The sequence below is a fragment of the Carcharodon carcharias genome, chromosome 9, assembly GCF_017639515.1.
Source record: "Carcharodon carcharias isolate sCarCar2 chromosome 9, sCarCar2.pri, whole genome shotgun sequence".
In the NCBI taxonomy this organism is placed as follows: domain Eukaryota; kingdom Metazoa; phylum Chordata; class Chondrichthyes; order Lamniformes; family Lamnidae; genus Carcharodon; species Carcharodon carcharias.
In genome coordinates this window covers 94,000,205-94,010,138 of record NC_054475.1, presented here as the reverse complement: position 1 = coordinate 94,010,138, position 9,934 = coordinate 94,000,205, and positions in this window count along the sequence as shown.

Here is a 9,934-nt window from a genome sequence, read left to right as displayed (position 1 = left end):
AAGGTGTGGTTTAATTAACTTTTTTGTCTGAGTGATAGTGGATAATGAAGTAACCATTTTAAAAACCCTTGGGGTTATTTTTTTCCAATTGCTTTGTGTAGTTTTATCATAACATAATGGTGAATGATTTCCTTTGATAAATTATAAATATGTTCTTTTTAAATATATAGCTTTGCATAGGCCCAGAATTTGCTGGAAAAATAACAGCACATTACAGGTGCACATTGTTTTTAATGCATAAAAGAAATCCAGTAATTTATGGCAAGGAAGAGATGTGCTGAGCGTTGTGAATCCCTGCAAGTCATTGGATGATTTGTGCAGCTTCATCTTTAGCCTCATAAACCTGGGGGCTAACTTCCCCATTAGTGTTAAGAAGAAAATGCTGCATTTGCACTGTTAAAACAAATAAAATTTGCACTGAAATTTAGGGCTTGTATTTAGCGGCATAATTACCCTGTTAGTTTGTGTTTCTGAAATGGGCCTTCCATTCTGAAAGCAGTTATCAATGAAATGATAATTATTCCACAATGTCATGTAAAGCACATTAGTTAAATTGATTTGTTTAACTGATTGAATCAATTTTGACTCCACAATACACTGATTTCTATGTCAATGCTAAATTACCCACCAGCTCCGCAAAGTATGTAGGTTCACCAATTTGTAAGAAACCAACAATCACCATGCTGATTCCACAAGTAACATCATGCCTTGCAATACTATAAAGTATATAGTTTTCAGTTTTCTACATGGGCAGCAGCTATATTCAGTTTCTGAACTTCATAAATTAAAAAAATAATAATAATTTGCACATTAGGCTAGAGGTTTTTGTGTCACGTTCCATTGACATAAAAACCTAACTCCACATTTCTTTTGCATTTAATGCTGTGATAAACTTCATTTAAATAATCAGATGTCCATGCTGCCATTTCAGACATTTGCTAATCATTCAAATCCTTAAATTTAGTTGGTTAGGGAGATATATTGTGGGTCCTGTCAGCCACCAAGGTTCCAGGTGTCCTGCTGATCTCTCAGCACCGTTATCAACTCTCATTTCCAGAAATTGGCAGCACATGGTTAAAGCTGAAGCATGAGGAAAAAGATACAACTCATGGTGCTTATTGCAAGATATGTTGCTTCTGCAAATTTTGGGCTATAGTAACTGGCAGAAATTATCTCCCCTTTGGAAGAATATTTGAAGGCCGACTTTAATCATGAGTAAAGTAATACCTCTGGTGAATGTCTGTAATAGTGTTTGACGCTTTGTACTGTTAAATTATTTTAGAATGTTTGATTTCAGAGCAAGTTGCAATATAGCAGTTGTACAATTTTATAACTTTAATATATAGCCAAAGCTGGCTAGCAAGACATTTTAGACACACTCTTTCATCAGACATGTAGAGATTGTATAGTTTTTTGTTTACATAAAATCTTTGATATCCTCTGATAGTTTAGAAGCGTGATAAGTTATTATCACAGTGGGGTGGCGGGGGGGGGTGGTGGGGGGGAGGGGGTGGTGTAATGAGGAAATGTTGGGACTATATCCATTGGAATTTAGAAGAATGTGAGGTAATTAGAAACATATAAGATCCTGAGGGGGCTTGACAGAGTGGATACTGGAAGGGTGTTTCCCCTTATGGGAGAGACCAGAACTAGGGCCCACATTTTAAAAATAAGGGTCTCCCATTTAAGATGGAGATGAGAACTTTTTTCTTTGAGGGTTGTGAGCCTGTGGAACTCTGTTCCCCAGTGAGTGATAGAGGCAGGGTCATTGAATATTTTTAAAGAAGAGGGAGATATATTCTTGACTAATGAGGGAATCAAAGGGTGTTGGGGTAGGCAGGATAGTAGCATTGAGGCCACAATCAGATCAGGTCATGATCTTAGTGAATGGGAAAGCAGGCTCAAGGGGCTGAATGGCTTACTCATGCACCTAATTCGTATGTTCGTATGTAGTTTTGGTTTAAAGAATAATATTTGATTCAAGCACTGTAGGACTATTTAATGACTGTTTTGCTCACTAAATTAGTGTTATGCAATATGCTAGCCACTTGTGGCTAATTGGGAACACGGATGTAGCTAATTGTATTTCCAATTATTAAATAAAAATTATGAATAGATACCATGTTGAGCATGTAATCTCAATACTCATAATTCACAGAGCACATGCAAAATATATTGGTAAAGTGCTAAGATAAAAAGCACAAGTGTGCAAATGCTTTTTGATCATTCAGTACTTTACTTAACAACCATCATCCAGTAAAAGGATGTAAATATACATTTGTTTGAAATACAGTTAGCTGTGTTACGTGAGTGCATGAAATTCATTTTTCTGCAAAAATTAGTGCATGTGGCCTAAACAGTGTCACGGTAGCTACTTGTGGCTAGTCAATTTTAATTGTAAATACAGGTCAAGTATCTATCCAAAACCCTCGGAGTTGACTTCATTTCAGATTTCAGATAATTTCAGTTTTTGGATACTGCATGTAAACTTGCAAGACAATGGCCTAAGCCTAGACTAGCTACAGTCTAAAGTAAATAACATTGCTAGAAAAGTAAGATGTATCACTGAACAATAAATGCGGGTACCTGGAATAAGGTTTTTTTTGACATGTTCACCACAAAAATTGCAAGGTAAACAGTGCAGAAAAACAACTAGATTTCCTGTGCTAACGGTTGATGAAGTTAAAAAAATTGCGTTTTTTGGCTTTTTGGTTTTCAGATTTATGGATAAAGGATACTTGACCTGTAGAACAAACACTAATTAATGTAACACATTCAGTACATACAACCTATGCTACCATAGTTGAATTGAAAAATGTTCCATGCACTGCCATTAAGCCTTAAAAGCATATTTGTGAAATAGGAATTCTAAATTGTTGAGCAGATATTGTCGTATCTGTTTTGGAAATTTTTTCAATAGCTTGCAATTAAAACTGTTCTCTCATAATTTGTTACACAATCATATTTAAAAATGTGAGCATTTGTAAAAGTTAGACAATCCTTGTATACCGAGGAACTTCCATTATTTGCCACTCTGATCATTGACTGGGATTTCTTCCGGTTGAAGAGTTGCACAGCTTCTTTTGTTCTTTCTGTTATTTTGGAGGGGTGGTGGGGTGGGGGGGGGGGGGGGGGGGGGGGGGGGGGGGGGGGTGGGGTTTGCTGAATGAAACAGAAAAAATGTTTTTGTGTTGTATTTGTTTTCATTCCTGTGCCTAGAGTATTGCTGTACTATACATGTAAGACCAAAATGTTATCTAGTAAGGTCACTAGAGGAGCTGCAAACTGCCTTTGAAATTCTTCTGTTATTGGGAGAATACCAATCCAATGATTCCATCCTTCTGCCTGGAAACTGTCTGCAACTGAACCAGACTGTTCATAACCTCATATTTAACCCTGACACAAGCTTTAAACTGTACATTTCTGCTGTCATTGAGGCTGCCTGTTTCCACCTGTGCCCTCCTGCTTCAGCTCTTCTGCTGCTGAAACAATCATCCATGCATTTGTTACTTCCACACTTGACTGTTCTAACACACCTCCGGTCAGCCTCCCACAATCTACACCCATAAACTTGAGTTCATCCAAACCTCTGCTGCTCATGATGTAACTACTACCGAATACCATTCACCCATCAGCCTTGAGCTCACTGACCTGCACTGGTGCCTAGTTAATACCTCCATTTTAAAATGCTCATCCTTGATTTTAAATCCCTCTATGCTATGGTATCTCCCTATTTCTGTAATACCCTCTGGCACTACAAGCCTCCAAGATATCTGTGCTCTAATTTCAGCCTTTTGAGCATCCCTAATTTTAATTGTTCCATCATTGGTAGCTGTACCCTCAGAACTAAGTAAAAATAGGGAAGGGGTGAAATATAAGCTGGTTTAAGGCGGGGAGGGAAGAAGGGGGCTGGAGCAGGGTTTGGTTGGGACAAGCAAGCAGTGATAGGAGGAGATAACTAAAAGATGTCAGACAAAAGAACAAAAAGGTGTTGAAGGTAGTGATATTATCTAAAAGAATGCTAATTAAGAGTGGAGAGCAGGACAAGCAAGGTAACTCTAGCGGGGGTGGGGTGAAATAAGCAATGGGTGGAATATATTTAAAAATAATGAAAATAGGTGGGAAAAGAAAAATCTATATAAATTATTGGAAAAACAAAAGGGAGGGGGGAGAAATGGAAAGGGGGTGGGGATGGAGGAGGGAGTTCAAGATCTAAAATTATTGAGCTCAATATTTAGTCCAAAAGGCTGTAAAGTGCCTAGTCGGAAGATGAGGTGCTGTTCCTCCAGTTTGCGTTGAGCTTTACTGGAACAATGCAGCAAGCCAAGGACAGACGTGGGCAAGAGAGCAGGGTGGAGTGTTAAAATGGCAAGCGACATGGAGGTCTAGGTCATTCTTGCAGACAGACCAAAGGTGTCCTGCAAAGAGGTCACCCAGTCTGCATTTGGTCTCTCCAATGTAGAGGAAAGCACATTGGGAGCAATGAATGCAGTAGACTAAGTTGGGGGAAATGCAAGTGAAATGCTGCTTCACTTGAAAGGAGTGTTTGGGCCCGTGGATGGTGAGGAGAGAGGAAGTGAAGGGGCAGGTGTTGCATATTTTGCATTTGCATGGGGAGGTGCCGTAGGTGGGGTTTGAGGAGTAGGGGATGATGAAGGAGTGGACCAGGGTGTCACGGAGGGAACGATCCCTACGGAATGCCGCCAGGGGCAAAAGCTCAACGCAAACTGGAGGAACGGCACCTCATCTTCCAACTAGGCACTTTACAGCCTTCCGGACTGAATATTGAGTTCAACAACTTTAGATGTTGAACTCCCTCCTCCATCCCCACCCCCTTTCTGTTTCTTCCCCCTCCCTTTTGTTTTTTCCAATAATTTATATAAATTTTTCTTTTCCCACCTATTTCCATTATTTTTAAATGTATTCCACCCATCGCTTATTTCACCCCACCCCCACTAGAGCTACCTTGCTTGTCCTGCTCTCCACTCTTAATTAGCACATTCATTTAGATAATATCACCACCTTCAACACCTCTTTGTTCTTTTGTCTGTGACATCTTTTGGTTATCTCCTCCTACCACTGCTTGCTTGTCCCAACACCCCCCCCTTCTTCCCCCCCCCCCCCCCCCCCCCCCCCGCCAATCCCCCTTAAACTAGTTTATATTTCACCCCCTTCCCTATTTTTACTTAGTTCTGTCGAAGGGTCATGAAGACTCGAAATGTCAACTTTGCTCTTCTCCACCGATGCTGCCAGACCTGCTGAGTTTTTCCATGTATTTCTGTTTTTTGTTTTGGATTTCCAGCATCCGCAGTTTTTTGTTTTTATCTAGAAAGTGCTACCACTGAGGCGCATTTAACACATTTGACCTCATTACAATTTCTACAAGTTTTACTGTGCTTTAAACAGCCACCAGGATTGAGTGTATCACCTCCGGTCTTAAATAGTCACCTCTCACAGCAGTCTAGTGTCAAGTCATTTAATGCGACTTTCTATTCTTCAAGATTATTGTCTAGCTGCTGACTCACAGACACTTCAGTTACCACTACATTACACTAGGTGGCAGGAGAAGATAATCAAACATTCAATTTGCTCTTAAATATCTTAAAAGGGTCAAGGATGAAATTGAGTAAATTTTCCAATTGAGTGGCAGTAGCTTGAAGCTTTATTAACATCTGCCTGACTGTTAAAGCAGGGTGAGCTGGTCAAGCAGAGGTGGGTTCACCCCCAACATCTTTGCTGGGGTGTGGGGAGCTTACCCTTAGTTTATAATCCAGCCATGGGAATTTACAGACACCCCAGTCTACAAACCTGCCATTAGGGGACTGTAAAATTACATCCTACGAATTGAGTATGCAGTGCTTGATAGAAATTCTAGTTTCTGTTGAGTTGTTATCCTGTTTTTGATGTTAATGATATTAGTGGTTCTCTTGAATATTGCTAGCTGTTGTCTTTGGCTATCAGGATGTCATCAGTTGCTACAGACTGATTGATTCTCCATTTTCTTTCTGGTAATTTGGATAATGATTAAGACTGTTGAATAGAAAGATCTTTTTATACTTTTTGTACATCTGGCCAACATTTTGCTCAGATTAAACATAGAATTTAAATGTAGGGAAGTTATTCTAAACCTGTATCAAACTTTGGTTAGACCGCAGTTATAGAGTACCACATGCAGTTCTGGTTGTCATGTAATAAAAAGATTATGGAGGCACTGGAGAGGATGGAGAGAAGATTTACAAAGATGATACCAGAAATGTGTGGGTATATGTATCAGGAAAGGATTGATAGGCGGGCTCTCTTTTCTCTTGGAAAAAGGCTGATGGGTGGCCTGATTGAGATATTTAAAATTATGCAAGGTTTTGATAGAGTGGGTACAGAGGGAAGGTTTCCTTTTGTGGGGAAGAGCATAACTAGAGGCCACAAATATAAGATAGTCACTGAGAAATCCAATGAGGAATTCAGAAGAAACTTCTTTTCCCAAAGAGTGGTGACAATGTGGTACTCACTACCATGATGAGTATCGAAGCATTTAAGGGGAAGTTAGACAAGCATATGAGGGAGAAGTGAGTAGATATGATGGCAGATTTAGATAAGAGATAGGAGGAGGCTTGAGTAGAGCAGAGACACTGACATGGACTGGTTGGACCGAATGGCTGTTGCTGTTCCAGAAACTGCCGTTTTTCCTATGTAATCCTGTATTAAGTATACTATCATGTCCCTTCTGCACTGTTGCACAATGTTCCTTAACCCTCACTGTTGGAAAAGTTTCCCCTGCATCCATTTCCTGCACCACCATGGCCTTGACTCTTTACCAACTTGTGCCAAATTCTGTTTACTTTGTGCCGTAGCGATTCTGTTTAATAATCTTAATGCTTACAGTACATTTAGAGTTTAAACCATTTGTCAGCTCCCCAGTAAAATCTAGATCCAGAAATGAAGTAATTTCTATCATCCTCTGACTGTCTTTCTCATTCATATGTTAATATAGTATACATTTGCAGAATTTTTGCTTCAAATTTAGACCAGAATGTTTTGAGAGAAAAAAAGACGTACTTGTCTAGAATTTATCAAGTTAAAATAACCTGCAAAAAAAATGGAAAAAGTACAAATGCTGGAATTCCGAAATGAGATCAGCAAATGCCAGAAATGCAGAGCAACTGAGTCAGTTTCTGAAAAGAGTAAGCACTGATTCAAACACTTTGGGTTTGTACTGTTAGATTTGAGACTTGTTTGTGACTGTTTAAGGATCACGCAGGTACAGACTGTGATTATGATTGATGATAGATTTATGAAGCAACACAAGTTAAATTATGTGGTACAAAAACAAATACCTGGAAAAACTCAGCAGGTCTGGCAGCATCGGTGCAGAAGAACAATGTTGACGTTTCAAGTCCTCATGACCCTTCAACAGAACTAAGTAAAATAGGAGAGGGGTGAAATATAAGCTGGTTTAAGGTGGGGGGAGAAGTGGGGGGTGGTGGTTGTAGGGACAAGCAAGCAGTGATAGGAGCAGATAACCAAGAGATGTCACAGACAAAAGAACAAAGAGGTGTTGAAGGTGGTGATATTATCTAAAAGAATGTGCTAATTAAGAATGGATAGCAGGACACGCAAGGTACAGATAGCTCTAGTGGGGGTGGGGTGTAATAGGACTAAAAGGGCATAAAAGGTATAGATTTAAAAATAATGGAAATAGGTAGGAAAAGAAAAATCTATATAAATTATTGGAAAAAACAAAAGGGAGGGGGAAGAAACGGAAAGGGGGTGGGGGATGGAGGAGGGAGTTCAAGATCTAAAGTTGTTGAACTCAATATTCAGTCCGGAAAGCTGTAAAATGCCTAGTCGGAAGATGAGGTGCTGTTCCTCCAGTTTGCGTTGAGCTTCACTGGAACAATGCAGCAAGCCAAGGACAGACATGTGGGCAAGAGAGCAGGGTGGAGTGTTAAAATGGCAAGTGACAGGGAGGTCTGGGTCATTCTTGCGGACAGACCAAAGGTGTTCTGCAAAGCAGTCGCCCAGTCTGCGTTTGGTCTCTCCAATGTAGAGGAAACCACATTGGGAGCAATGAATACAGTAGACTAAATTGGGGGAAATGCAAGTGAAATACTGCTTCACTTGAAAGGAGTGTTTGGGCCCTTGGACGGTGAGGAGAAAGGAAGTGAAGGGGCAGGTGTTGCATATTTTGCGTTTGGATGGGGAGGTGCTGTAGGTAGGGGTTGAGGAGTAGGGGGTGATGGAGGAGTGGACCAGGGTGTCACGGAGGGAACGATCCTGACGGAATGCCACCAGGGAAGGTGAAGGGAAAATGTGTTTGGTGGCATCATGCTGGAGTTGGCGGAGGATGATCCTTTGAATGCGGAGGCTGGTGGGGTGATAAGTGAGGACAAGGGGGACCCTATCATGTTTCTGGGAGGGAGGAGAAGGTGTGAGGGCGGATTTGCAGGAGATGGGCTGGGCACAGTTGAGGGCCCTGTCAACTACCGTGGCTGGAAAACATCGGTTAAGGAAGAAGGAGGTCATGTCAGTGAAACTGTTTTTGAAGGTAGCATCATCAGAACAGATGCAACGGAGGCGAAGGAACTGAGAGAATGGGATGGAGTCCTTACAGCAAGCGGGGTGTGAGGAGCTGTAGTCGAGGTAGCTGTGGGAGTGGGTAGGCTTGTAATGGATATTGGTGGACAGTCTATCACCAGAAATTGAGACAGAGTGGTCAAGGAAGGGAAGGGAAGTGTCAGAGATGGACCATGTGAAAATGATGGAGGGGTGGAGATTGGAAGCAAAATTAATAAATTTTTCCAGGTCCCGACAAGAGCATGAAGCAGCACCGAAGTAATTATCGAGGTACCGGAGAAAGAGTTGTGGGAGGGGGCCGGAGTAGGACTGGAACAAGGAATGTTCCACATACCCCATAAAGAGACAGGCATAGCTGGGGCCCATGCGGGTACCCATAGTTACCCGGATACCCATAGATGCCTGTCTCTTTGTGGGATATGTGGAACATTCCTTGTTCCAGTCCTACTCCGGCCCCCTCCCACAACTCTTTTTCGATGATTACTTCATGCTCTCGTCAGGACCTGGAAAAATTTATTAATTTTGCTTCCAATCTCCACCCCTCCATCATTTTCCCATGGTCCATCTCTGACACTTCCCTTCCCTTCCTTGACCTTTCTGTCTCAATTTCTGGTGATAGACTGTCCACCAATATCCTGATGAGTTTTTCCAGGCATTTCTGTTTTTGTTTTGAATTTCCAGCATCCGCAGTTTTTTGTTTTTAAATTATGTGGTATTTAACATAGGCAGCAATATACAGCTGTGTCATCTGCCACTCCAGTCCTCACCTCCTGGATTGCCATGGCACTATCTCAAGTGTTCTGTTGACTGATGATCTTTGATTCTTCTTCTATTGGTGTGCACCAATGTCTCAAACCACCTCACCCTTTATCCTCTTTTTCTAGTGGTCTACCATGTTAGGGCGTATCCCAATCTCTCTTTCACGATTCTTAGTCTGAGGTCATAACCTCTTTACATTTCAGTCCAACAGACACTCACGGGTTTTTCCTGTTCTTCTTAACAGTTCTTGCAAAAGATTCCAAAGGTCACAGCTCTGCATAGCATTTCAAAGAATTTCCTAGTACAAATCCCAAACATTTTATAAGATACATAACCACATTTGTGTTTTGCATGGCATTGTTACATATAGTTAGACCATTAATTCGCTTCTCAACATAATGACTTGTTCCTTAAACTTCAACACATGTGAGAAACCACAATACTATGTAATTGCTATTTCAGCATAAGGTGTCAGGCAGACCATGGTTAAGTTTGTCAAATGCTTAATTACTTTTGTCCTTCTCACAGCTTGCTTAATAGCATTGTTGATGAACAACCACAGTTGGTTTAACCATATTATTTAAAAAACACATCTTGACATTTT